The sequence below is a fragment of the Anopheles funestus genome, unplaced genomic scaffold (genome assembly GCF_943734845.2).
Source record: "Anopheles funestus unplaced genomic scaffold, idAnoFuneDA-416_04 scaffold_16_ctg1, whole genome shotgun sequence".
NCBI lineage: Eukaryota > Metazoa > Arthropoda > Insecta > Diptera > Culicidae > Anopheles > Anopheles funestus.
The window spans coordinates 88,284-113,710 of NW_026045354.1; the positions used below are offsets into that span (position 1 = coordinate 88,284).

The 25,427-nt window shown below is 47.5% G+C and overlaps 2 long non-coding RNA genes across 2 annotated transcripts in view; both read left to right on the forward strand.

The window, feature by feature from the left end:
- LOC125774518 (uncharacterized) lies at positions 1–25,035 on the forward strand. The gene is made up of 3 exons (XR_007420999.1): positions 1–95; positions 8,708–9,785; positions 24,862–25,035. It is a non-coding gene; the product is annotated as an uncharacterized LOC125774518 (long non-coding RNA).
- Positions 1–25,427, forward strand: part of LOC125774517 (uncharacterized) — a 55,469-nt gene that overhangs the window by 19,288 nt on the left and 10,754 nt on the right. The window lies entirely within an intron of this gene.

The following is a 25,427-nucleotide window of genomic DNA, read 5'->3' on the forward strand; positions in this document are numbered from 1 at the left end:
TCTTGGCTAATGTGTCTTGGCTAATGTGTCTTGGCTAAGGTGTCTTGGCTAAGGTGTCTTGGCTAAGGTGTCTTTGCTAATGTGTCTCGGCTAAGGTGTCTTGGCTAAGGTGTCTTGGCTAAGGTGTCTTGGCTAAGGTGTCTTGGCTAATGTGTCTCGGCTAAAGTGTCTTGGCTAAGGTGTCTTGGCTAAGGTGTCTTGGCTAATGTGTCTTGGCTAAGGTGTCTTGGCTAAGGTGTCTTGGCTAAGGTGTCTTGGCTAATGTGTCTTGGCTAAGGTGTCTTGGCTAAGGTGTCTTGGCTAAGGTGTCTTGGCTAAGGTGTCTCGGCCAATGTGTCTTGGCTAAGGTGTCTTGGCTAAGGTGTCTTGGCTAATGTGTCTTGGCTAATGTGTCTTGGCTAAGGTGTCTTGGCTAATGTGTCTCGGCTAAGGTGTCTTGGCTAATGTGTCTTGGCTAAAGTGTCTTGGCTAAGGTGTCTTGGCTAAGGTGTCTTGGCTAATGTGTCTTGGCTAAGGTGTCTTGGCTAAGGTGTCTTGGCTAAGGTGTCTTGGCTAATGTGTCTTGGCTAATGTGTCTTGGCTAAGGTGTCTTGGCTAAAGTGTCTCGGCTAAGGTGTCTTGGCTAATGTGTCTTGGCTAAAGTGTCTTGGCTAAGGTGTCTTGGCTAAGGTGTCTTGGCTAATGTGTCTTGGCTAAGGTGTCTTGGCTAATGTGTCTTGGCTAATGTGTCTTGGCTAAGGTGTCTTGGCTAACGTGTCTCGGCAAAGGTGTCTTGGCTAATGTGTCTTGGCTAAGGTGTCTTGGCTAAGGTGTCTTGGCTAATGTGTCTTGGCTAAGGTGTCTTGGCTAAGGTGTCTTGGCTTAGGTGTCTTGGCAAAGGTGTCTTGGCTAATGTGTCTTGGCTAATGTGTCTTGGCTAAGGTGTCTTGGCTAAGGTGTCTTGGCTAAGGTGTCTTGGCTAAGGTGTCTTGGCTAATGTGTCTTGGCTAAGGTGTCTTGGCTAAGGTGTCTTGGCTAAGGTGTATTGGCTAATGTGTCTTGGCTAAGGTGTCTTGGCTAATGTATCTTGGCTAATGTGTCTTGGCTAAGGTGTCTTGGCTAATGTGTCTCGGCAAAGGTGTCTTGGCTAATGTGTCTTGGCTAAGGTGTCTTGGCTAATGTGTCTTGGCTAAGGTGTCTTGGCTAAGGTGTCTTGGCTAATGTGTCTTGGCTAAGGTGTCTTGGCTAAGGTGTCTTGGCTTAGGTGTCTTGGCAAAGGTGTCTTGGCTAATGTGTCTCGGCTAATGTGTCTTGGCTAATGTGTCTTGGCTAAGGTGTCTTGGCTATGGTGTCTTGGCTATTGTGTCTTGGCTAAAGTGTCTTGGCTTAGTTGTCTTGGCTAATGTGTCTCGGCTAAGGTGTCTTGGCTAAGGTGTCTTGGCTAAGGTGTCTTGGCTAAGGTGTCTTGGCTAAGGTGTCTTGGCTAAGGTGTCTTGGCTAATGTGTCTTGGCTAAGGTGTCTTGGCTAAGGTGTCTTGGCTAAGGTGTCTTGGCTAAGGTGTCTTGGCTAAGGTGTCTTGGCTAAGGTGTCTTGGCTAATGTGTCTTGGCTAATGTGTCTTGGCTAAGGTGTCTTGGCTAAAGTGTCTCGGCTAAGGTGTCTTGGCTAATGTGTCTTGGCTAAAGTGTCTTGGCTAAGGTGTCTTGGCTAATGTGTCTTGGCTAAAGTGTCTTGGCTAAGGTGTCTTGGCTATGGTGTCTTGGCTATTGTGTCTTGGCTAAAGTGTCTTGGCTTAGTTGTCTTGGCTAATGTGTCTCGGCTAAGGTGTCTTGGCTAAGGTGTCTTGGCTAATGTGTCTTGGCTAAAGTGTCTTGGCTAATGTGTCTTGGCTAAAGTGTCTTGGCTAAGGTGTCTTGGCTAAGGTGTCTTGGCTAAGGTGTCTTGGCTAATGTGTCTCGGCTAAGGTGTCTTGGCTTATGTGTCTTGGCTAAGGTGTCTTGGCTAATGTGTCTTGGCTAATGTGTCTTGGCTAAGGTGTCTTGGCTAAGGTGTCTTGGCTAAGATGTCTTGGCTAATGTGTCTTGGCTAAGGTGTCTTGGCTAAGGTGTCTTGGCTAATGTGTCTCGGCTAATGTGTCTTGGCTAATGTGTCTTGGCTAAGGTGTCTTGGCTAATGTGTCTCGGCTAAGGTGTCTTGGCTAAGGTGTCTTGTCTAATGTGTCTTGGCTAATGTGTCTTGGCTAAGGTGTCTTGGCTAAGGTGTCTTGGCTAAGGTGTCTTGGCTAAGGTGTCTTGGCTAAGGTGTCTTGGCTAATGTGTCTTGGCTAAAGTGTCTTGGCTAAGGTGTCTTGGCTATGGTGTCTTGGCTATTGTGTCTTGGCTAAAGTGTCTTGGCTTAGTTGTCTTGGCTAATGTGTCTCGGCTAAGGTGTCTTGGCTAAGGTATCTTGGCTAATGTGTCTTGGCTAAAGTGTCTTGGCTAATGTGTCTTGGCTAAAGTGTCTTGGCTAAGGTGTCTTGGCTAAGGTGTCTTGGCTAAGGTGTCTTGGCTAATGTGTCTCGGCTAAGGTGTCTTGGCTAATGTGTCTTGGCTAAGGTGTCTTGGCTAATGTGTCTTGGCTAATGTGTCTTGGCTAAGGTGTCTTGGCTAAGGTGTCTTGGCTAAGGTGTCTTGGCTAAGGTGTCTTGGCTAAGGTGTCTTGGCTAATGTGTCTTGGCTAATGTGTCTTGGCTAAGGTGTCTTGGCTAAGGTGTCTTGGCTAAGGTGTCTTGGCTAAGGTGTCTTGGCTAAGGTGTCTTGGCTAATGTGTCTTGGCTAAGGTGTCTTGGCTAAGGTGTCTTGGCTAATGTGTCTCGGCTAATGTGTCTTGGCTAATGTGTCTTGGCTTATGTGTCTTGGCTAATGTGTCTTGGCTAATGTGTCTTGGCTAAGGTGTCTTGGCTAAGGTGTCTTGGCTAAGGTGTCTTGGCTAAGGTGTCTTGGCTAAGGTGTCTTGGCTAATGTGTCTTGGCTAAGGTGTCTTGGCTAATGTGTCTTGGCTTATGTGTCTTGGCTTAGGTGTCTTGGCTAATGTGTCTCGGCTAAGGTGTCTTGGCTAATGTGTCTTGGCTAAGGTGTCTTGGCTAATGTGTCTTGGCTAATGTGTCTTGGCTAAGGTGTCTTGGCTAAGGTGTCTTGGCTAAGGTGTCTTGGCTAAGGTGTCTTGGCTAATGTGTCTCGGCTAAAGTGTCTTGGCTAATGTGTCTTGGCTAAGGTGTCTTGGATAATGTGTCTTGGGTAAGGTGTCTTGGCTAATGTGTCTTGGCTAAGGTGTCTTGGCTAAGGTGTCTTGGCTTAGGTGTCTTGGCTAAGGTGTCTTGGCTAAGGTGTCTTGGCTAAGGTGTCTTGGCTAAGGTGTCTTGGCTAATGTGTCTTGGCTAAGGTGTCTTAGCTAAGGTGTCTTGGCTAATGTGTTTTTTCTAAGGTGTCTTGGCTAATGTGTCTTGGCTAAGGTGTCTTGGCTAAGTATCTTGGCTAAGGTGTCTTGGCTAATGTGTCTTGGCTAATGTGTCTTGGCTTAGTTGTCTTGGCTAATGTGTCTTGGCTAATGTGTCTTGGCTAATGTGTCTTGGCTAAGGTGTCTTGGCTAAGGTGTCTTGGCTAAGGTGTCTTGGCTAAGGTGTCTTGGCTAATGTGTCTCGGCTAATGTGTCTTGGCTAATGTGTCTTGGCTTATGTGTCTTGGCTAATGTGTCTTGGCTAATGTGTCTTGGCTAAGGTGTCTTGGCTAAGGTGTCTTGGCTAAGGTGTCTTGGCTAAGGTGTCTTGGCTAAGGTGTCTTGGCTAATGTGTCTTGGCTAAGGTGTCTTGGCTAATGTGTCTTGGCTTATGTGTCTTGGCTTAGGTGTCTTGGCTAATGTGTCTCGGCTAAGGTGTCTTGGCTAATGTGTCTTGGCTAAGGTGTCTTGGCTAATGTGTCTTGGCTAATGTGTCTTGGCTAAGGTGTCTTGGCTAAGGTGTCTTGGCTAAGGTGTCTTGGCTAAGGTGTCTTGGCTAATGTGTCTCGGCTAAAGTGTCTTGGCTAATGTGTCTTGGCTAAGGTGTCTTGGATAATGTGTCTTGGGTAAGGTGTCTTGGCTAATGTGTCTTGGCTAAGGTGTCTTGGCTAAGGTGTCTTGGCTTAGGTGTCTTGGCTAAGGTGTCTTGGCTAAGGTGTCTTGGCTAAGGTGTCTTGGCTAATGTGTCTTGGCTAAGGTGTCTTGGCTAATGTGTCTCGGCTAAGGTGTCTTGGCTAAGGTGTCTTGGCTAATGTGTCTTGGCTAAGGTGTCTTGGCTAAGGTGTCTTGGCTATTGTGTCTTGGCTAAAGTGTCTTGGCTTAGTTGTCTTGGCTAATGTGTCTTGGCTAAAGTGTCTTGGCTAATGTGTCTTGACTAAAGTGTCTTGGCAAAAGGTGTCTTCGCTAAGGTGTCTTGGCTAATGTGTCTTGGCTAATGTGTCTTGGCTAAGGTGTCTTGGCTAAGGTGTCTTGGCTAAGGTGTCTTGGCTAAGGTGTCTTGGCTAAGGTGTCTTGGCTAATGTGTCTTGGCTAATGTGTCTTGGCTAAGGTGTCTTGGCTAAGGTGTCTTGGCTAAGGTGTCTTGGCTAAGGTGTCTTGGCTAATGTGTCTTGGCTAAGGTGTCTTGGCTAAGGTGTCTTGGCTAAAGTGTCTTGGCTAATGTGTCTTGGCTAATGTGTCTTGGCTTATGTGTCTTGGCTAATGTGTCTTGGCTAATGTGTCTTGGCTAAGGTGTCTTGGCTAAGGTGTCTTGGCTAAGGTGTCTTGGCTAAGGTGTCTTGGCTAAGGTGTCTTGGCTAATGTGTCTTGGCTAAAGTGTCTTGGCTTAGGTGTCTTGGCTAATGTGTCTCGGCTAAGGTGTCTTGGCTAAGGTGTCGTGGCTAATGTGTCTTGGCTAAGGTGTCTTGGCTAATGTGTCTTGGCTAAGGTGTCTTGGCTATGGTGTCTTGTCTAAGGTGTCTTGGCTAAGGTGTCTTGGCTAAGGTGTCTTGGCTAAGGTGTCTTGGCTAATGTGTCTTGGCTAAGGTGTCTTGGCTAATGTGTCTCGGCTAAGGTGTCTTGGCTAAGGTGTCTTGGCTAATGTGTCTCGGCTAAGGTGTCTTGGCTAAGGTGTCTTGGCTATTGTGTCTTGGCTAAAGTGTCTTGGCTTAGTTGTCTTGGCTAATGTGTCTCGGCTAAGGTGTCTTGGCTAAGGTGTCTTGGCTAATGTGTCTTGGCTAAAGTGTCTTGGCTAATGTGTCTTGGCTAAAGTGTCTTGGCAAAAGGTGTCTTCGCTAAGGTGTCTTGGCTAATGTGTCTCGGCTAATGTGTCTTGGCTAAAGTGTCTTGGCTAAGGTGTCTCGGCTAAGGTGTCTTGGCTAATGTGTCTTGGCTAAGGTGTCTTGGCTAATGTGTCTTGGCTAAGGTGTCTTGGCTAAGGTGTCTTGGCTAAGGTGTCTTTGCTAAGGTGTCTTGGCTAAGGTGTCTTTGCTAATGTGTCTCGGCTAATGTGTCTTGGCTAAGGTGTCTTGGCTAAGGTGTCTTGGCTAAGGTGTCTTGGCTAAGGTGTCTTGGCTTAGGTGTCTTGGCTAAGGTGTCTTGGCTAATGTGTCTCGGCTAAAGTGTCTTGGCTAAGGTGTCTTGGGTAAGGTGTCTTGGCTAATGTGTCTTGGCTAAGGTGTCTTGGCTAAGGTGTCTTGGCTAAGGTGTCTTGGCTAAGGTGTCTTGGCTAAGGTGTCTTGGCTAAGGTGTCTTGGCTAATGTGTCTTGGCTAAGGTGTCTTGGCTAAGGTGTCTTGGCTAATGTGTCTTGGCTAAGGTGTCTTGGCTAAGGTGTCTTGGCTAATGTGTCTTGGCTAAGGTGTCTTGGCTAATGTGTCTTGACTAAGGTGTCTTGGCTAATGTGTCTCGGCTAATGTGTCTTGGCTAAGGTGTCTTGGCTAATGTGTCTTGGCTAATGTGTCTTGGCTAAGGTGTCTTGGCTAATGTGTCTTGGCTAAGGTGTCTTGGCTAATGTGTCTTGGCTAATGTGTCTTGGCTAATGTGTCTCGGCTAAGGTGTCTTGGCTAAGGTGTCTTGGCTAAGGTGTCTTGGCTAAGGTGTCTTGGCTAAGGTGTCTTGGCTAATGTGACTCGGCTAAGGTGTCTCGGCTAATGTGTCTTGGCTAAGGTGTTTAGGCTAAGGTGTCTTGGCTAATGTGTCTTGGCTAAGGTGTCTTGGCTAATGTGTCTTGGCTAATGTGTCTCGGCTAAGGTGTCTTGGCTAAGGTGTCTTGGCTAAGGTGTCTTGGCTAAGGTGTCTTGGCTAAGGTGTCTTGGCTAAGGTGTCTTGGCTAAGGTGTCTTGGCTAAGGTGTCTTGGCTAAGGTGTCTTGGCTAAGGTGTCTTGGCTAAGGTGTCTTGGCTAAGGTGTCTTGGCTAAGGTGTCTTGGCTAATGTGTCTTGGCTAAAGTGTCTTGGCTTAGGTGTCTTGGCTAATGTGTCTCGGCTAAGGTGTCTTGGCTAAGGTGTCGTGGCTAATGTGTCTTGGCTAAGGTGTCTCGGCTAATGTGTCTTGGCTAATGTGACTCGGCTAAGGTGTCTCGGCTAATGTGTCTTGGCTAAGGTGTTTAGGCTAAGGTGTCTTGGCTAATGTGTCTTGGCTAAGGTGTCTTGGCTAATGTGTCTTGGCTAATGTGTCTCGGCTAATGTGTCTTGGCTAAGGTGTCTTGGCTAAAGTGTCTTGGCTAATGTGTCTTGGCTAATGTGTCTTGGCTTATGTGTCTTGGCTAATGTGTCTTGGCTAATGTGTCTTGGCTAAGGTGTCTTGGCTAAGGTGTCTTGGCTAAGGTGTCTTGGCTAAGGTGTCTTGGCTAAGGTGTCTTGGCTAATGTGTCTTGGCTAAAGTGTCTTGGCTTAGGTGTCTTGGCTAATGTGTCTCGGCTAAGGTGTCTTGGCTAAGGTGTCGTGGCTAATGTGTCTTGGCTAAGGTGTCTCGGCTAATGTGTCTTGGCTAATGTGACTCGGCTAAGGTGTCTCGGCTAATGTGTCTTGGCTAAGGTGTTTAGGCTAAGGTGTCTTGGCTAATGTGTCTTGGCTAAGGTGTCTTGGCTAATGTGTCTTGGCTAATGTGTCTCGGCTAATGTGTCTTGGCTAAGGTGTCTTGGCTAAAGTGTCTTGGCTAATGTGTCTTGGCTAATGTGTCTTGGCTTATGTGTCTTGGCTAATGTGTCTTGGCTAATGTGTCTTGGCTAAGGTGTCTTGGCTAAGGTGTCTTGGCTAAGGTGTCTTGGCTAAGGTGTCTTGGCTAATGTGTCTTGGCTAAAGTGTCTTGGCTTAGGTGTCTTGGCTAATGTGTCTCGGCTAAGGTGTCTTGGCTAAGGTGTCGTGGCTAATGTGTCTTGGCTAAGGTGTCTTGGCTAATGTGTCTTGGCTAAGGTGTCTTGGTTATGGTGTCTTGTCTAAGGTGTCTTGGCTAAGGTGTCTTGGCTAAGGTGTCTTGGCTAAGGTGTCTTGGCTAATGTGTCTTGGCTAAGGTGTCTTGGCTAATGTGTCTCGGCTAAGGTGTCTTGGCTAAGGTGTCTTGGCTAATGTGTCTCGGCTAAGGTGTCTTGGCTAAGGTGTCTTGGCTATTGTGTCTTGGCTAAAGTGTCTTGGCTTAGTTGTCTTGGCTAATGTGTCTCGGCTAAGGTGTCTTGGCTAAGGTGTCTTGGCTAATGTGTCTTGGCTAAAGTGTCTTGGCTAATGTGTCTTGGCTAAAGTGTCTTGGCAAAAGGTGTCTTCGCTAAGGTGTCTTGGCTAATGTGTCTCGGCTAATGTGTCTTGGCTAAAGTGTCTTGGCTAAGGTGTCTTGGCTAAGGTGTCTTGGCTAATGTGTCTTGGCTAAGGTGTCTTGGCTAATGTGTCTTGGCTAAGGTGTCTTGGCTAAGGTGTCTTGGCTAAGGTGTCTTTGCTAAGGTGTCTTGGCTAAGGTGTCTTTGCTAATGTGTCTCGGCTAATGTGTCTTGGCTAAGGTGTCTTGGCTAAGGTGTCTTGGCTAAGGTGTCTTGGCTAAGGTGTCTTGGCTTAGGTGTCTTGGCTAAGGTGTCTTGGCTAATGTGTCTCGGCTAAAGTGTCTTGGCTAAGGTGTCTTGGGTAAGGTGTCTTGGCTAATGTGTCTTGGCTAAGGTGTCTTGGCTAAGGTGTCTTGGCTAAGGTGTCTTGGCTAAGGTGTCTTGGCTAAGGTGTCTTGGCTAAGGTGTCTTGGCTAATGTGTCTTGGCTAAGGTGTCTTGGCTAAGGTGTCTTGGCTAATGTGTCTTGGCTAAGGTGTCTTGGCTAAGGTGTCTTGGCTAATGTGTCTTGGCTAAGGTGTCTTGGCTAATGTGTCTTGACTAAGGTGTCTTGGCTAATGTGTCTCGGCTAATGTGTCTTGGCTAAGGTGTCTTGGCTAATGTGTCTTGGCTAATGTGTCTTGGCTAAGGTGTCTTGGCTAATGTGTCTTGGCTAAGGTGTCTTGGCTAATGTGTCTTGGCTAATGTGTCTTGGCTAATGTGTCTCGGCTAAGGTGTCTTGGCTAAGGTGTCTTGGCTAAGGTGTCTTGGCTAAGGTGTCTTGGCTAAGGTGTCTTGGCTAATGTGACTCGGCTAAGGTGTCTCGGCTAATGTGTCTTGGCTAAGGTGTTTAGGCTAAGGTGTCTTGGCTAATGTGTCTTGGCTAAGGTGTCTTGGCTAATGTGTCTTGGCTAATGTGTCTCGGCTAAGGTGTCTTGGCTAAGGTGTCTTGGCTAAGGTGTCTTGGCTAAGGTGTCTTGGCTAAGGTGTCTTGGCTAAGGTGTCTTGGCTAAGGTGTCTTGGCTAAGGTGTCTTGGCTAAGGTGTCTTGGCTAAGGTGTCTTGGCTTAGGTGTCTTGGCTAAGGTGTCTTGGCTAATGTGTCTCGGCTAAGGTGTCGTGGCTAAGGTGTCTTGGCTAAGGTGTCTTGGCTAAGGTGTCTTGGCTAATGTGTCTTGGCTAAGGTGTCTTGGCTAAGGTGTCTTGGCTAATGTGTCTTGGCTAAGGTGTCTTGGCTAAGGTGTCTTGGCTAATGTGTCTTGGCTAAGGTGTCTTGGCTAAAGTGTCTTGGCTAATGTGTCTTGGCTAATGTGTCTCGGCTAAGGTGTCTTGGCTAAGGTGTCTTGGCTAAGGTGTCTTGGCTAAGGTGTCTTGGCTAAGGTGTCTTGGCTAATGTGTCTCGGCTAAAGTGTCTTGGCTAAGGTGTCTTGGCTAAGGTGTCTTGGCTAAGGTGTCTTGGCTAATGTGTCTCGGCTAAGGTGTCTCGGCTAAGGTGTCTCGGCTAAAGTGTCTTGGCTAATGTGTCTCGGCTAAGGTGTCTTGGCTAATGTGTCTTGGCTAAGGTGTCTTGGCTAAGGTGTCTTGGCTAAGGTGTCTTGGCTAAGGTGTCTTGGCTAAGGTGTCTTGGCTAAGGTGTCTTGGCTAATGTGTCTTGGCTAAGGTGTCTTGGCTAATGTGTCTCGGCTAAGGTGTCTTGGCTTAGGTGTCTTGGCTAATGTGTCTTGGCTAAGGTGTCTTGGCTAAGGTGTCTTGGCTAATGTGTCTTGGCTAAAGTGTCTTGGCTTAGGTGTCTTGGCTAATGTGTCTCGGCTAAGGTGTCTTGGCTAAGGTGTCTTGGCTAATGTGTCTTGGCTAAAGTGTCTTGGCTCATGTGTCTTGGCTAAGGTGTCTTGGCTAAGGTGTCTTGGCTAAGGTGTCTTGGCTAATGTGTCTTGGCTAAGGTGTCTTGGCTAAGGTGTCTTGGCTAAGGTGTCTTGGCTAAGGTGTCTTGGCTAATGTGTCTAGGCTAAGGTGTCTTGGCTAAAGTGTCTTGGCTAAGGTGTCTTGGCTAAGGTGTCTTGGCTAAGGTGTCTTGGCTAAGGTGTCTTGGCTAAGGTGTCTTGGCTAATGTGTCTCGGCTAAGGTGTCTCGGCTAAAGTGTCTTGGCTAAGGTGTCTTGGCTAAGGTGTCTTGGCTAATGTGTCTTGGCTAAGGTGTCTTGGCTAAGGTGTCTTGGCTAAGGTGTCTTGGCTAAGGTGTCTTGGCTAAGGTGTCTCGGCTAAGGTGTCTTGGCTAATGTGTCTTGGCTAAGGTGTCTTGGCTAATGTGTCTTGGCTAATGTGTCTTGGCTAAGGTGTCTTGGCTAAGGTGTCTTGGCTAAGGTGTCTTGGCTAATGTGTCTTGGCTAATGTGTCTTGGCTAAGGTGTCTTGGCTAAGGTGTCTTGGCTAAGGTGTCTTGGCTAAGGTGTCTTGGCTAAGGTGTCTTGGCTAATGTGTCTTGGCTAAGGTGTCTTGGCTAAGGTGTCTTGGCTAATGTGTCTTGGCTAAGGTGTCTTGGCTAATGTGTCTTGGCTAAGGTGTCTTGGCTAATGTGTCTCGGCTAATGTGTCTTGGCTAATGTGTCTTGGCTAAGGTCTCTTGGCTAAGGTGTCTTGGCTAAGGTGTCTTGGCTTAGGTGTCTTGGCTAATGTGTCTCGGCTAAGGTGTCTTGGCTAAGGTGTCTTGGCTAATGTGTCTTGGCTGAGGTGTCTTGGCTAATGTGTCTTGGCTGAGGTGTCTTGGCTAATGTGTCTTGGCTAATGTGTCTTGGCTAAGGTGTCTTGGCTAATGTGTCTTGGCTAAGGTGTCTTGGCTAATGTGTCTTGGCTAAGGTGTCTTGGCTAATGTGTCTTGGCTAAGGTGTCTTGGCTAAGGTGTCTTGGCTAATGTGTCTTGGCTAAAGTGTCTTGGCTTAGGTGTCTTGGCTAATGTGTCTCGGCTAAGGTGTCTTGGCTAAGGTGTCTTGGCTAATGTGTCTCGGCTAATGTGTCTTGGCTAAGGTGTCTTGGCTAAGGTGTCTTGGCTGAGGTGTCTTGACTAATGTGTCTTGGCTAAGGTGTCTTGGCTAAGGTGTCTTGGCTAAGGTGTCTTGGCTAAGGTGTCTTGGCTAATGTGTCTCGGCTAAGGTGTCTTGGCTAAGGTGTCTTGGCTAATGTGTCTCGGCTAATGTGTCTTGGCTAAGGTGTCTTGGCTGAGGTGTCTTGGCTAATGTGTCTTGGCTAATGTGTCTTGGCTAAGGTGTCTTGGCTAAGGTGTCTTGGCTAAGGTGTCTTGGCTAAGGTGTCTTGGCTAATGTGTCTTGGCTAATGTGTCTTGGCTAATGTGTCTTGGCTAATGTGTCTCGGCTAAGGTGTCTTGGCTAATGTGTCTTGGCTAAGGAGTCTTGGCTAATGTGTCTTGGCTAATGTGTCTTGGCTAAGGTGTCTTGGCTAAGGTGTCTTGGCTAATGTGTCTTGGCTAAGGTGTCTTGGCTAAGGTGTCTTGGCTAAGGTGTCTTGGCTAAGGTGTCTTGGCTAATGTGTCTCGGCTAAGGTGTCTTGGCTAAGGTGTCTTGGCTAAGGTGTCTTGGCTAAGGTGTCTTGGCTAATGTGTCTCGGCTAAGGTGTCTCGGCTAAGGTGTCTCGGCTAAAGTGTCTTGGCTAATGTGTCTCGGCTAAGGTGTCTTGGTTAATGTGTCTTGGCTAAGGTGTCTTGGCTAATGTGTCTTGGCTAAGGTGTCTTGGCTAATGTGTCTTGGCTAAGGTGTCTTGGCTAATGTGTCTCGGCTAATGTGTCTTGGCTAATGTGTCTTGGCTAAGGTGTCTTGGCTAAGGTGTCTTGGCTAAGGTGTCTTGGCTGAGGTGTCTTGGCTAAGGTGTCTTGGCTAATGTATCTTAGCTAAGGTGTCTTGGCTAAGGTGTCTTGGCTAAGGTGTCTTGGCTAAGGTGTCTTGGCTAAGGTGTCTTGGCTAAGGTGTCTTGGCTAAGGTGTCTTGGCTAATGTGTCTTGGCTAAGGTGTCTTGGCTAAGGTGTCTTGGCTAATGTGTCTTGGCTGAGGTGTCTTGGCTAAGGTGTCTTGGCTAATGTGTCTTGGCTAAAGTGTCTTGGCTTAGGTGTCTTGGCTAATGTGTCTCGGCTAAGGTGTCTTGGCTAAGGTGTCTTGGCTAATGTGTCTTGGCTGAGGTGTCTTGGCTAATGTGTCTTGGCTGAGGTGTCTTGGCTAATGTGTCTTGGCTAATGTGTCTTGGCTAAGGTGTCTTGGCTAATGTGTCTTGGCTAAGGTGTCTTGGCTAATGTGTCTTGGCTAATGTGTCTTGGCTAAGGTGTCTTGGCTAAGGTGTCTTGGCTAAGGTGTCTTGGCTAATGTGTCTTGGCTAATGTGTCTTGGCTAAGGTGTCTTGGCTAATGTGTCTTGGCTAAGGTGTCTTGGCTAAGGTGTCTTGGCTAAGGTGTCTTGGCTAATGTGTCTTGGCTAAGGTGTCTTGGCTAAGGTGTCTTGGCTAATGTGTCTTGGCTAAGGTGTCTTGGCTAATGTGTCTTGGCTAAGGTGTCTTGGCTAAGGTGTCTTGGCTAAGGTGTCTTGGCTAATGTGTCTTGGCTAATGTGTCTTGGCTAATGTGTCTTGGCTAAGGTGTCTTGGCTAATGTGTCTTGGCTAATGTGTCTCGGCTAAGGTGTCTTGGCTAAGGTGTCTTGGCTAATGTGTCTCGACTAATGTGTCTTGGCTAAGGTGTCTTGGCTAATGTGTCTTGGCTAAGGTGTCTTGGCTAAGGTGTCTTGGCTAAGGTGTCTTGGCTAATGTGTCTCGGCTAAGGTTTCTCGGCTAAAGTGTCTTGGCTAATGTGTCTCGGATAATGTGTCTTGGCTAAGGTGTCTTGGCTAAGGTGTCTTGGCTAAGGTGTCTTGGCTAAGGTGTCTTGGCTAAGGTGTCTTGGCTAAGGTGTCTTGGCTAAGGTGTCTTGGCTTATGTGTCTCGGCTAAGGTGTCTTGGCTAATGTGTCTTGGCTAAGGTGTCTTGGCTAAGGTGTCTTGGCTAATGTGTCTTGGCTAAGGTGTCTTGGCTAAGGTGTCTTGGCTAAGGTGTCTTGGCTAAGATGTCTTGGCTAAGGTGTCTTGGCTAAGGTGTCTTGGCTAAGGTGTCTTGGCTAAGGTGTCTTGGCTAAGGTGTCTTGGCTAATGTGTCTTGGCTAAGGTGTCTTGGCTAATGTGTCTCGGCTAAGGTGTCTTGGCTAAGGTGTCTTGGCTAATGTGTCTTGGCTAAGGTGTCTTGGCTAAGGTGTTTTGGCTAATGTGTCTTGGCTAAAGTGTCTTGGCTTAGGTGTCTTGGCTAATGTGTCTCGGCTAAGGTTTCTTGGCTAAGGTGTCTTGGCTAAGGTGTCTTGGCTAAAGTGTCTTGGCTAAGGTGACTTGGCTAAGGTGTCTTGGCTAAGGTGTCTTGGCTAAGGTGTCTTGGCTAATGTGTCTTGGCTAAGGTGTCTTGGCTAAGGTGTCTTGGCTAATGTGTCTAGGCTAAGGTGTCTTGGCTAAGTTGTCTTGGCTAAGGTGTCTTGGCTAATGTGTCTTGGCAAATGTGTCTTGGCTAATGTGTCTTGGCTAAGGTGTCTTGGCTAAGGTGTCTTGGCTAAGGTGTCTTGGCTAATGTGTCTTGGCTAAAGTGTCTTGGCTTAGGTGTCTTGGCTAAGGTTTCTCGGCTAAAGTGTCTTGGCTAATGTGTCTCGGATAATGTGTCTTGGCTAAGGTGTCTTGGCTAAGGTGTCTTGGCTAAGGTGTCTTGGCTAAGGTGTCTTGGCTAAGGTGTCTTGGCTAAGGTGTCTTGGCTAAGGTGTCTTGGCTTATGTGTCTCGGCTAAGGTGTCTTGGCTAATGTGTCTTGGCTAAGGTGTCTTGGCTAAGGTGTCTTGGCTAATGTGTCTTGGCTAAGGTGTCTTGGCTAAGGTGTCTTGGCTAAGGTGTCTTGGCTAAGGTGTCTTGGCTAAGGTGTCTTGGCTAAGGTGTCTTGGCTAAGGTGTCTTGGCTAAGGTGTCTTGGCTAATGTGTCTCGGCTAAGGTGTCTTGGCTAAGGTGTCTTGGCTAAAGTGTCTTGGCTAAGGTGTCTTGGCTAAGGTGTCTTGGCTAAGGTGTCTTGGCTAAGGTGTCTTGGCTAAGGTGTCTTGGCTAAGGTGTCTTGGCTAAGGTGTCTTGGCTAAGGTGTCTTGGCTAATGTGTCTTGGCTAAGGTGTCTTGGCTAAGGTGTCTTGGCTAAGGTGTCTTGGCTAATGTGTCTCGGCTAAGGTGTCTCGGCTAAAGTGTCTTGGCTAAGGTGTCTTGGCTAAGGTGTCTTGGCTAATGTGTCTTGGCTAATGTGTCTTGGCTAAGGTGTCTTGGCTAATGTGTCTCGGCTAAGGTGTCTTGGCTAATGTGTCTCGGCTAAGGTGTCTTGGCTAAGGTGTCTTGGCTAAGGTGTCTTGGCTAATGTGTCTTGGCTAATGTGTCTTGGCTAAGGTGTCTTGGCTAAGGTGTCTTGGCTAAGGTGTCTTGGCTAAGGTGTCTTGGCTAAGGTGTCTTGGCTAATGTGTCTTGGCTAATGTGTCTTGGCTAAGGTGTCTTGGCTAAGGTGTCTTGGCTAAGGTGTCTTGGCTAAGGTGTCTTGGCTAATGTGTCTTGGCTAAGGTGTCTTGGCTAAGGTGTCTTGGCTAATGTGTCTTGGCTAAGGTGTCTTGGCTAATGTGTCTTGGCTAAGGTGTCTTGGCTAATGTGTCTCGGCTAATGTGTCTTGGCTAAGGTGTCTTGGCTAATGTGTCTTGGCTAAGGTGTCTTGGCTAAGGTGTCTTGGCTAATGTGTCTTGGCTAAAGTGTCTTGGCTTAGGTGTCTTGGCTAATGTGTCTTGGCTAAGGTGTCTTGACTAAGGTGTCTTGGCTAATGTGTCTTGGCTGAGGTGTCTTGGCTAATGTGTCTTGGCTAAGGTGTCTTGGCTAAGGTGTCTTGGCTAATGTGTCTCGGCTAATGTGTCTTGGCTAAGGTGTCTTGGCTAATGTGTCTTGGCTAAGGTGTCTCGGCTATTGTGTCTTGGCTAATGTGTCTTGGCTAAGGTGTCTTGGCTAAGGTGTCTTGGCTAATGTGTCTTGGCTAATGTGTCTTGGCTAAGGTGTCTTGGCTAATGTGTCTTGGCTAATGTGTCTTGGCTAATGTGTCTTGGCTAAGGTGTCTTGGCTAATGTGTCTTGGCTAAAGTGTCTTGGCTTAGGTGTCTTGGCTAATATGTCTCGGCTAAGGTGTCTTGGCTAATGTGTCTTGGCTAAGGTGTCTTGGCTAAGGTGTTTTGGCTAAGGTGTTTTGGCTAATGTGTCTTGGCTAAGGTGTCTTGGCTAAGGTGTCTTGGCTAAGGTGTCTTGGCTAATGTGTCTCGGCTAATGTGTCTTGGCTAATGTGTCTTGGCTAAGGTGTCTTGGCTAAGGTGTCTTGGCTAATGTGTCTCGGCTAATGTGTCTTGGCTAAGGTGTCTTGGCTAATGTGTCTTGGCTAAGGTGTCTAAGCTAAGGTGTCTTGGCTAATGTGTCTTGGCTAAGGTGTCTCGGCTATTGTGTCTTGGCTAAGGTGTCTTGGCTAAGGTGTCTTGGCTAAGGTGTCTTGGCTAAGGTGTCTTGGCTAAGGTGTCTTGGCTAATGTGTCTCGGCTAATGTGTCTTGGCTAAGGTGTCTTGGCTAAGGTCTCTTGGCTAAGGTGTCTTGGCTAATGTGTCTCGGCTAATGTGTCTTGGCTAAGGTGTCTTGGCTAAGGTGTCTTGGCTAAGGTGTTTTGGCTAAGGTGTCTTGGCTAAGGTGTCTTGGCTAATGTGTCTCGGCTAAGGTGTCTTGGCTAATGTGTCTTGGCTAAGGTGTCTTGGCTAAGGTGTCTTGGCTAATGTGTCTCGGCTAATGTGTCTTGGCTAAGGTGTCTTGGCTAATGTGTCTTGGCTAAGGTGTCTTGGCTAAGGTGTCTTGGCTAATGTGTCTTGGCTAAGGTGTCTCGGCTATTGTGTCTTGGCTAATGTGTCTTGGCTAAGGTGTCTTGGCTAAGGTGTCTTGGCTAATGTGTCTCGGCTAATGTGTCTTGGCTAAGGTGTCTTGGCTAATGTGTCTTGGCTAAGGTGTCTTGGCTAAGGTGTCTTGGCTAAGGTGTCTTGGCTAAGGTGTCTTGGCTAATGTGTCTTGGCTAAGGTGTCTTGGCTAAGGTGTCTTGGCTAATGTGTCTTGGCTAAGGTGTCTCGGCTATTGTGTCTTGGCTAATGTGTCTTGGCTAAGGTGTCTTGGCTAAGGTGTCTTGGCTAATGTGTCTCGGCTAATGTGTCTTGGCTAAGGTGTCTTGGCTAATGTGTCTTGGCTAAGGTGTCTTGGCTAATGTGTCTTGGCTTAGGTGTCTTGGCTAAGGTGTCTTGGCTAATGTGTCTTGGCTAAGGTGTCTCGGCTAATGTGTCTTGGCTAAGGTGTCTTGGCTAAGGTGTCTTGGCTAAGGTGTCTTGGCTAATGTGTCTCGGCTAAGGTGTCTTGGCTAATGTATCTTAGCTAAGGTGTCTTGGCTAAGGTGTCTTGGCTAAGGTGTCTTGGCTAAGGTGTCTTGGCTAAGGTGTCTTGGCTAAGGTGTCTTGGCTAAGGTGTCTTGGCTAATGTGTCTTGGCTAAGGTGTCTTGGCTAAGGTGTCTTGGCTAATGTGTCTTGGCTAAGGTGTCTTGGCTAATGTGTCTCGGCTAATGTGTCTTGGCTAAGGTGTCTTGGCTAATGTGTCTTGGCTAAGGTGTCTTGGCTAAGGTGTCTTGGCTAATGTGTCTTGGCTAAAGTGTCTTGGCTTAGGTGTCTTGGCTAATGTGTCTCGGCTAAGGTGTCTTGGCTAAGGTGTCTTGGCTAATGTGTCTCGGCTGAGGTGTCTTGGCTAATGTGTCTTGGCTGAGGTGTCTTGGCTAAGGTGTCTTGGCTAATGTGTCTTGGCTAAGGTGTCTTGGCTAATGTGTCTTGGCTAATGTGTCTTGGCTAAGGTGTCTTGGCTAAGGTGTCTTGGCTAAGGTGTCTTGGCTAAGGTGTCTTGGCTAAGGTGTCTTGGCTAAGGTGTCTTGGCTAAGGTGTCTTGGCTAAGGTGTCTTGGCTAAGGTGTCTTGGCTAATGTGTCTCGGCTAAGGTTTCTCGGCTAAAGTGTCTTGGCTAATGTGTCTCGGCTAAGGTGTCTTGGCTAATGTATCTTAGCTAAGGTGTCTTGGCTAAGGTGTCTTGGCTAAGGTGTCTTGGCTAAGGTGTCTTGGCTAAGGTGTCTTGGCTAAGGTGTCTTGGCTAAGGTGTCTTGGCTAAGGTGTCTTGGCTAAGGTGTCTTGGCTAAGGTGTCTTGGCTAAGGTGTCTTGGCTAATGTGTCTTGGCTAAGGTGTCTTGGCTAAGGTGTCTTGGCTAAGGTGTCTTGGCTAATGTGTCTTGGCTAAGGTGTCTTGGCTAAGGTGTCTTGGCTAATGTGTCTTGGCTAAGGTGTCTTGGCTAATGTGTCTTGGCTAAGGTGTCTTGGCTAAGGTGTCTTGGCTAAGGTGTCTTGGCTAATGTGTCTTGGCTAATGTGTCTTGGCTAATGTGTCTTGGCTAAGGTGTCTTGGCTAATGTGTCTTGGCTAAAGTGTCTTGGCTAATGTGTCTCGGCTAAGGTGTCTTGGCTAAAGTGTCTTGGCTAAGGTGTCTTGGCTAAGGTGTCTTGGCTAAGGTGTTTTGGCTAAGGTGTCTTGGCTAATGTGTCTTGGCTAAGGTGTCTTGGCTAAGGTGTCTTGGCTAAGGTGTCTTGGCTAAGGTGTCTTGGCTAATGTGTCTTGGCTAATGTGTCTTGGCTAATGTGTCTTGGCTAAGGTGTCTTGGCTAAGGTGTCTTGGCTAAGGTGTCTTGGCTAATGTGTCTTGGCTAAGGTGTCTTGGCTAAGGTGTCTTGGCTAAGGTGTCTTGGCTGAAGTGTCTTCGCTAAGGTGTCTTGGCTAAGGTGTCTTGGCTAGTGTGTCTCGGCTAAGGTGTCTTGGCTAAGGTGTCTTGGCTAATGTGTCTCGGCTAATGTGTCTTGGCTAAGGTGTCTTGGCTAAGGTGTCTTGGCTAAGGTGTCTTGGCTAAGGTGTCTTGGCTAATGTGTCTCGGCTAAGGTTTCTCGGCTAAAGTGTCTTGGCTAATGTATCTTAGCTAAGGTGTCTTGGCTAAGGTGTCTTGGCTAATGTATCTTAGCTAAGGTGTCTTGGCTAAGGTGTCTTGGCTAAGGTGTCTTGGCTAAGGTGTCTTGGCTAAGGTGTCTTGGCTAAGGTGTCTTGGCTAAGGTGTCTTGGCTAAGGTGTCTTGGCTAAGGTGTCTTGGCTAAGGTGTCTTGGCTAAGGTGTCTTGGCTAATGTGTCTTGGCTAAGGTGTCTTGGTTAAGGTGTCTTGGCTAAGGTGTCTTGGCTAAGGTGTCTTGGCTAATGTGTCTTGGCTAAGGTGTCTTGGCTAAGGTGTCTTGGCTAATGTGTCTTGGCTAAGGTGTCTTGGCTAATGTGTCTTGGCTAAGGTGTCTTGGCTAATGTGTCTCGATTAAGGTGTCTTGGCTAAGGTGTCTTGGCTAATGTGTCTAGGCTAAGGTGTCTTGGCTAAGGTGTCTTGGCTAAGGTGTCTTGGCTAATGTATCTTAGCTAAGGTGTCTTGGCTAAGGTGTCTTGGCTAAGGTGTCCTGGCTAATGTGTCTTGGCTAAGGTGTCTTGGCTAAGGTGTCTTGGCTAAGGTGTCTTGGCTAAGGTGTCTTGGCTAATGTGTCTTGGCTAAGGTGTCTTGGCTAAGGTGTCTTGGCTAATGTGTCTTGGCTAAGGTGTCTTGGCTAATGTGTCTTGGCTAAGGTGTCTTGGCTAATGTGTCTCGATTAAGGTGTTTTGGCTAAGGTGTCTTGGCTAATGTGTCTAGGCTAAGGTGTCTTGGCTAAGGTGTCTTGGCTAAGGTGTCTTGGCTAAGGTGTCTTGGCTAAGGTGTCTTGGCTAATGTATCTTAGCTAAGGTGTCTTGGCTAAGGTGTCTTGGCTAAGGTGTCTTGGCTAAGGTGTCTTGGCTAAGGTGTCTTGGCTAAGGTGTCTTGGCTAAGGTGTCTTGGCTAATGTGTCTTGGCTAAGGTGTCTTGGCTAAGGTGTCTTGGCTAATGTGTCTTGGCTAAGGTGTCTTGGCTAAGGTGTCTTGGCTAAGGTGTCTTGGCTAAGGTGTCTTGGCTGAAGTGTCTTCGCTAAGGTGTCTTGGCTAAGGTGTCTTGGCTAATGTGTCTCGGCTAAGGTGTCTTGGCTAAGGTGTCTTGGCTAATGTGTCTCGGCTAATGTGTCTTGGCTAAGGTGTCTTGGCTAAGGTGTCTTGGCTAATGTGTCTTGGCTAATGTGTCTTGGCTAAGGTGTCTTGGCTAAGGTGTCTTGGTTAAGGTGTCTTGGCTTATGTGTCTTGGCTAAGGTGTTTTGGCTAAGGTGTCTTGGCTAATGTGTCTTGGCTAAGGTGTCTTGGCTAAGGTGTCTTGGCTAAGGTGTCTTGGCTAATGTGTCTTGGCTAATGTGTCTTGGCTAAGGTGTCTTGGCTAAGGTGTCTTGGCTAAGGTGTCTTGGCTAATGTGTCTTGGCTAAGGTGTCTTGGCTAAGGTGTCTTGGCTAAGGTGTCTTGGCTAAGGTATCTTGGCTTATGTGTCTCGGCTAAGGTGTCTTGGCTAATGTGTCTTGGCTAAGGTGTCTTGGCTAAGGTGTCTTGGCTAATGTGTCTTGGCTAAGGTGTCTTGGCTAAGGTGTCTTGGCTAAGGTGTCTTGGCTAAGGTGTCTTGGCTAAGGTGTCTTGGCTAAGGTGTCTTGGATAATGTGTCTTGGCTAAAGTGTCTTGGCTAAGGTGTCTTGGCTAATGTGTCTTGGCTAATGTGTCTTGGCTAATGTGTCTTGGCTAAGGTGTCTTGGCTAAGGTGTCTTGGTTAAGGTGTCTTGGCTTATGTGTCTTGGCTAAGGTGTCTTGGCTAAGGTGTCTTGGCTAAGGTGTCTTGGCTAAGGTGTCTTGGCTAAGGTGTCTTGGCTTATGTGTCTTGGCTAAGGTGTCTTGGCTAATGCGTCTTGGCTAATGTGTCTTGGCTAAGGTGTCTTGGCTAATGTGTCTTGGCTGAGGTGTCTGGCTAAGGTGTCTTGGCTAAGGTGTCTTGGCTAAGGTGTCTTGGCTAAGGTGTCTTGGCTAAGGTGTCTTGGCTAAGGTGTCTCGGCTAAGGTGTCTTGGCTAAGGTGTCTTGGCTAATGTGTCTTGGCTAAAGTGTCTTGGCTCATGTGTCTTGGCTAAGGTGTCTTGGCTAAGGTGTCTTGGCTAAGGTGTCTTGGCTAATGTGTCTTGGCTAAGGTGTCTTGGCTAAGGTGTCTTGGCTAAGGTGTCTTGGCTAAGGTATCTTGGCTAATGTGTCTAGGCTAAGGTGTCTTGGCTAATGTGTCTTGGCTAAGGTGTCTTGGCTAATGTGTCTTGGCTAAGGTGTCTTGGCTAATGTGTCTCGGCTAAGGTGTCTTGGCTAAGGTGTCTTGGCTAATGTGTCTTGGCTAATGTGTCTTGGCAAATGTGTCTTGCCTAATGTGTCTTGGCTAATGTGTCTCGGCTAATGTGTCTTGGCTAAGGTGAATTGGCTTAGGTGTCTTGGCTAAGGTGTCTTGGCTAATGTGTCTTGGCTAATGTGTCTTGGCTAAGGTGAATTGGCTAATGTGTCTCGGCTAATGTGTCTTGGCTAAGGTGAATTATCTAAGGTGTCTTGGCTAATGTGTCTTGGCTAATGTGTCTTGGCTAATGTGTCTTGGCTAAGGTGAATTGGCTAAGGTGTCTTGGCTAAGGTGTCTTGGCTAAGGTGTCTTAGCTAAGGTGTCTTGACTAATGTGTCTCGGCTAAGGTGTCTTGGCTAAAGTGTCTTGGCTAATGTGTCTTGGCTAAAGTGTCTTGGCTAATGTGTCTCGGCTAATGTGTCTTGGCTAAGGTGTCTTGGCTAAGGTGTCTTGGCTAATGTGTCTTGGCTAAGGTGTCTTGGCTAATGTGTCTCGGCTAAAGTGTCTCGGCTAAGGTGTCTTGGCTAAGGTGTCTTGGCTAATGTGTCTTGGCTAATGTGTCTTGGAAAATGTGTCTTGCCTAATGTGTCTTGGCTAATGTGTCTCGGCTAATGTGTCTTGGCTAAGGTGAATTTTCTAAGGTGTCTTGGCTAAGGTGTCTTGGCTAATGTGTCTTGGCTAAGGTGTCTTGGCTAAGGTGAATTGGCTAATGTGTCTCGGCTAATGTGTCTTGGCTAAGGTGAATTGGCTAAGGTGTCTTGGCTAATGTGTCTTGGCTAATGTGTCTTGGCTAATGTGTCTTGGCTAAGGTGAATTGGCTAAGGTGTCTTGGCTAAGGTGTCTTGGCTAAGGTGTCTTAGCTAAGGTGTCTTGACTAATGTGTCTCTTCTAAGGTGTCTTGGCTAATGTGTCTTGGCTAAGGTGTCTTGGCTAAAGTGTCTTGGCTAATGTGTCTCGGCTAATGTGTCTTGGCTAAGGTGTCTTGGCTAAGGTGTCTTAGCTAAGGTGTCTTGGCTAATGTGTCTTGGCTAAGGTGTCTTGGCTAATGTGTCTTGGCTAATGTGTCTTGGCTAAGGTGTCTCGGCTAAGGTGTCTTGGCTAATGTGTGTCGGCTAAGGTGTCTTGGCTAATGTGTGTCGGCTAAGGTGTCTTGGCTAATGTGTCTTGGCTAATGTGTCTTGGCTAATGTGTCTTGGCTAAAGTGTCTTGGCTAATGTGTCTCGGCTAAAGTGTCTTGGCTAAGGTGTCTTGGCTAAGGTGTCTTGGCTAATGTGTCTCGGCTAATGTGTCTTGGCTAAGGTGTCTTGGCTAATGTGTCTTGGCTAAGGTGTCTTGGCTAAGGTGTCTCGGCTAAGGTGTCTTGGCTAAGGTGTCTTGGCTAAGGTGTCTTGGCTAATGTGTCTTGGCTAATGTGTCTTGGCTAATGTGTCTTGGCTAAGGTGTCTTGGCTAAGGTGTCTTGGCTAAGGTGTCTTGGCTAAGGTGTCTTGGCTAATGTGTCTCGGCTAAGGTGTCTTGGCTAATGTGTCTTGGCTAAGGTGTCTTGGCTAAGGTGTCTTGGCTAATGTGTCTTGGCTAAGGTGTCTTGGCTAATGTGTCTCGGCTAAGGTGTCTTGGCTAATGTGTGTCGGCTAAGGTGTCTTGGCTAATGTGTCTTGGCTAATGTGTCTTGGCTAATGTGTCTTGGCTAAAGTGTCTTGGCTTAGGTGTCTTGGCTAATGTGTCTTGGCTAAGGTGTCTTGGCTAATGTGTCTTGGCTAAGGTGTCTTGGCTAATGTGTCTTGGCTAAGGTGTCTTGGCTAATGTGTCTTGGCTAAGGTGTCTTGGCTAAGGTGTCTTGGCTAAGGTGTCTTGGCTAAGGTGTCTTGGCTAATGTGTCTTGGCTAAGGTGTCTTGGCTAAGGTGTCTTGGCTAATGTGTCTTGGCTAATGTGTCTTGGCTAATGTGTCTTGGCTAAGGTGTCTTGGCTAAGGTGTCTTGGCTAAGGTGTCTTGGCTAATGTGTCTTGGCTAAGGTGTCTTGGCTAAGGTGTCTTGGCTAATGTGTCTTGGCTAAGGTGTCTTGGCTAAGGTGTCTTGGCTAAGGTGTCTTGGCTAAGGTGTCTTGGCTAAGGTGTCTTGGCTAATGTGTCTCGGCTAAGGTGTCTTGGCTAAAGTGTCTTGGCTAAGGTGTCTTGGCTAAGGTGTCTTGGCTAATGTGTCTTGGCTAAGGTGTCTTGGCTAAGGTGTCTTGGCTAATGTGTCTTGGCTAAGGTGTCTTGGCTAAGGTGTCTTGGCTAAGGTGTTTTGGCTAATGTGTCTTGGCTAAGGTGTCTTGGCTAATGTCTCTTGGCTAATGTGTCTTGGCTAAGGTGTCTTGGCTAAGGTGTCTTGGCTAAGGTGTCTTGGCTAATGTGTCTTGGCTAATGTGTCTCGGCTAAAGTGTCTCGGCTAAGGTGTCTTGGCTAAGGTGTCTTGGCTAATGTGTCTTGGCTAATGTGTCTTGGCAAATGTGTCTTGCCTAATGTGTCTTGGCTAATGTGTCTCGGCTAATGTGTCTTGGCTAATGTGTTTTGGCTAAGGTGTCTTGGCTAATGTGTCTTGGCTAAGGTGTCTTGGCTAAGGTGTCTTGGCTAAGGTGTCTTGGCTAAGGTGTCTTGGCTAAGGTGTCTTGGCTAATGTGTCTCGGCTAAGGTGTCTTGGCTAAAGTGTCTTCGCTAAGGTGTCTTGGCTAAGGTGTCTTGGCTAATGTGTCTTGGCTAAGGTGTCTTGGCTAAGGTGTCTTGGCTAATGTGTCTTGGCTAAGGTGTCTTGGCTAAGGTGTCTTGGCTAAGGTGTCTTGGCTAATGTGTCTTGGCTAAGGTGTCTTGGCTAATGTGTCTTGGCTAATGTGTCTTGACTAAGGTGTCTTGGCTAAGGTGTCTTGGCTAAGGTGTCTTGGCTAAGGTGTCTTGGCTAATGTGTCTTGGCTAATGTGTCTCTGCTAATGTGTCTTGGCTAAGGTGTCTTGGCTAAGGTGTCTTGGCTAAGGTGTCTTGGCTAAGGTGTCTCGGCTAATGTGTCTTGGCTAAGGTGTCTTGGCTAATGTGTCTCGGCTAAAGTGTCTTGGCTAAGGTGTCTTGGCTAAGGTGTCTTGGCTAAGGTGTCTTGGCTAAAGTGTCTCGGCTAAAGTGTCTTGGCTAAGGTGTCTTGGCTAAGGTGTCTTGGCTAAGGTTTCTTGGCTAAGGTGTCTTGGCTAATGTGTCTCGGCTAAGGTGTCTTGGCTAAGGTGTCTTGGCTAAGGTGTCTTGGCTAAGGTGTCTTGGCTAAAGTGTCTCGGCTAAAGTGTCTTGGCTAAGGTGTCTTGGCTAAAGTGTCTCGGCTAAAGTGTCTTGGCTAAGGTGTCTTGGCTAAGGTGTCTTGGCTAAGGTTTCTTGGCTAAGGTGTCTTGGCTAATGTGTCTCGGCTAAGGTGTCTTGGCTAAGGTGTCTTGGCTAATGTGTCTTGGCTAAGGTGTCTTGGCAAAGGTGTCTTGGCTAATGTGTCTTGGCTAAGGTGTCTTGGCTAATGTGTCTCGGCTAAAGTGTCTCGGCTAAGGTGTCTTGGCTAAGGTGTCTTGGCTAATGTGTCTTGGCTAATGTGTCTTGGCAAATGTGTCTTGCCTAATGTGTCTTGGCTAATGTGTCTCGGCTAATGTGTCTTGGCTAATGTGTTTTGGCTAAGGTGTCTTGGCTAATGTGTCTTGGCTAAGGTGTCTTGGCTAAGGTGTCTTGGCTAAGGTGTCTTGGCTAATGTGTCTCGGCTAATGTGTCTTGGCTAAGGTGTCTTGGCTAATGTGTCTCGGCTAAAGTGTCTTGGCTAAGGTGTCTTGGCTAAGGTGTCTTGGCTAAGGTGTCCTGGCTAATGTGTCTCGGCTAAAGTGTCTTGGCTAAGGTGTCTTGGCTAAAGCGTCTCGGCTAAAGTGTCTTGGCTAAGGTGTCTTGGCTAAGGTGTCTTGGCTAAGGTTTCTTGGCTAAGGTGTCTTGGCTAATGTGTCTCTTCTAAGGTGTCTTGGCTAAGGTGTCTTGGCTAATGTGTCTTGGCTAAGGTGTCTTGGCTAAGGTGTCTTGGCTAATGTGTCTTGGCTAAGGTGTCTTGGCTAATGTGTCTCGGCTAAAGTGTCTCGGCTAAGGTGTCTTGGCTAAGGTGTCTTGGCTAATGTGTCTTGGCTAATGTGTCTTGGCTAATGTGTCTTGCCTAATGTGTCTTGGCTAATGTGTCTCGGCTAATGTGTCTTGGCTAATGTGTTTTGGCTAAGGTGTCTTGGCTAATGTGTCTTGGCTAAGGTGTCTTGGCTAAGGTGTCTTTGCTAAGGTGTCTTGGCTAAGGTGTCTTGGCTAATGTGTCTTGGCTAATGTGTCTTGGCTAAGGTGTCTTGGCTAAGGTGTCTTGGCTAATGTGTCTCGGCTAAAGTGTCTTGGCTAAGGTGTCTTGGCTAAGGTGTCTTGGCTAAGGTGTCTTGGCTAATGTGTCTCGGCTAAAGTGTCTTGGCTAAGGTGTCTCGGCTAAGGTGTTTTGGCTAAAGTGTCTTGGCTAAGGTGTCTTGGCTAAAGTGTCTTGGCTAATGTGTCTCGGCTAATGTGTTAGGCTAAGGTGTCTTGGCTAAGGTGTCTTGGCTAAGGTGTCTTGGCTAATGTGTCTTGGCTAAGGTGTCTTGGCTAATGTGTCTTGGCTAATGTGTCTTGGCTAAGGTGTCTTGGCTAAGGTGTCTTGGCTAATGTGTCTCGGCTAAAGTGTCTTGGCTAAGGTGTCTCGGCTAAGGTGTCTTGGCTAATGTGTGTCGGCTAAGGTGTCTTGGCTAATGTGTCTTGGCTAATGTGTCTTGGCTAATGTGTCTTGGCTAAAGTGTCTTGGCTAATGTGTCTCGGCTAAAGTGTCTTGGCTAAGGTGTCTTGGCTAAGGTGTCTTAGCTAAGGTGTCTTGACTAATGTGTCTCGGCTAAGGTGTCTTGGCTAATGTGTCTCGGCTAAAGTGTCTCGGCTAAGGTGTCTTGGCTAAGGTGTCTTGGCTAATGTGTCTTGGCTAATGTGTCTTGGCAAATGTGTCTTGCCTAATGTGTCTTGGCTAATGTGTCTCGGCTAATGTGTCTTGGCTAATGTGTTTTGGCTAAGGTGTCTTGGCTAATGTGTCTTGGCTAAGGTGTCTTGGCTAAGGTGTCT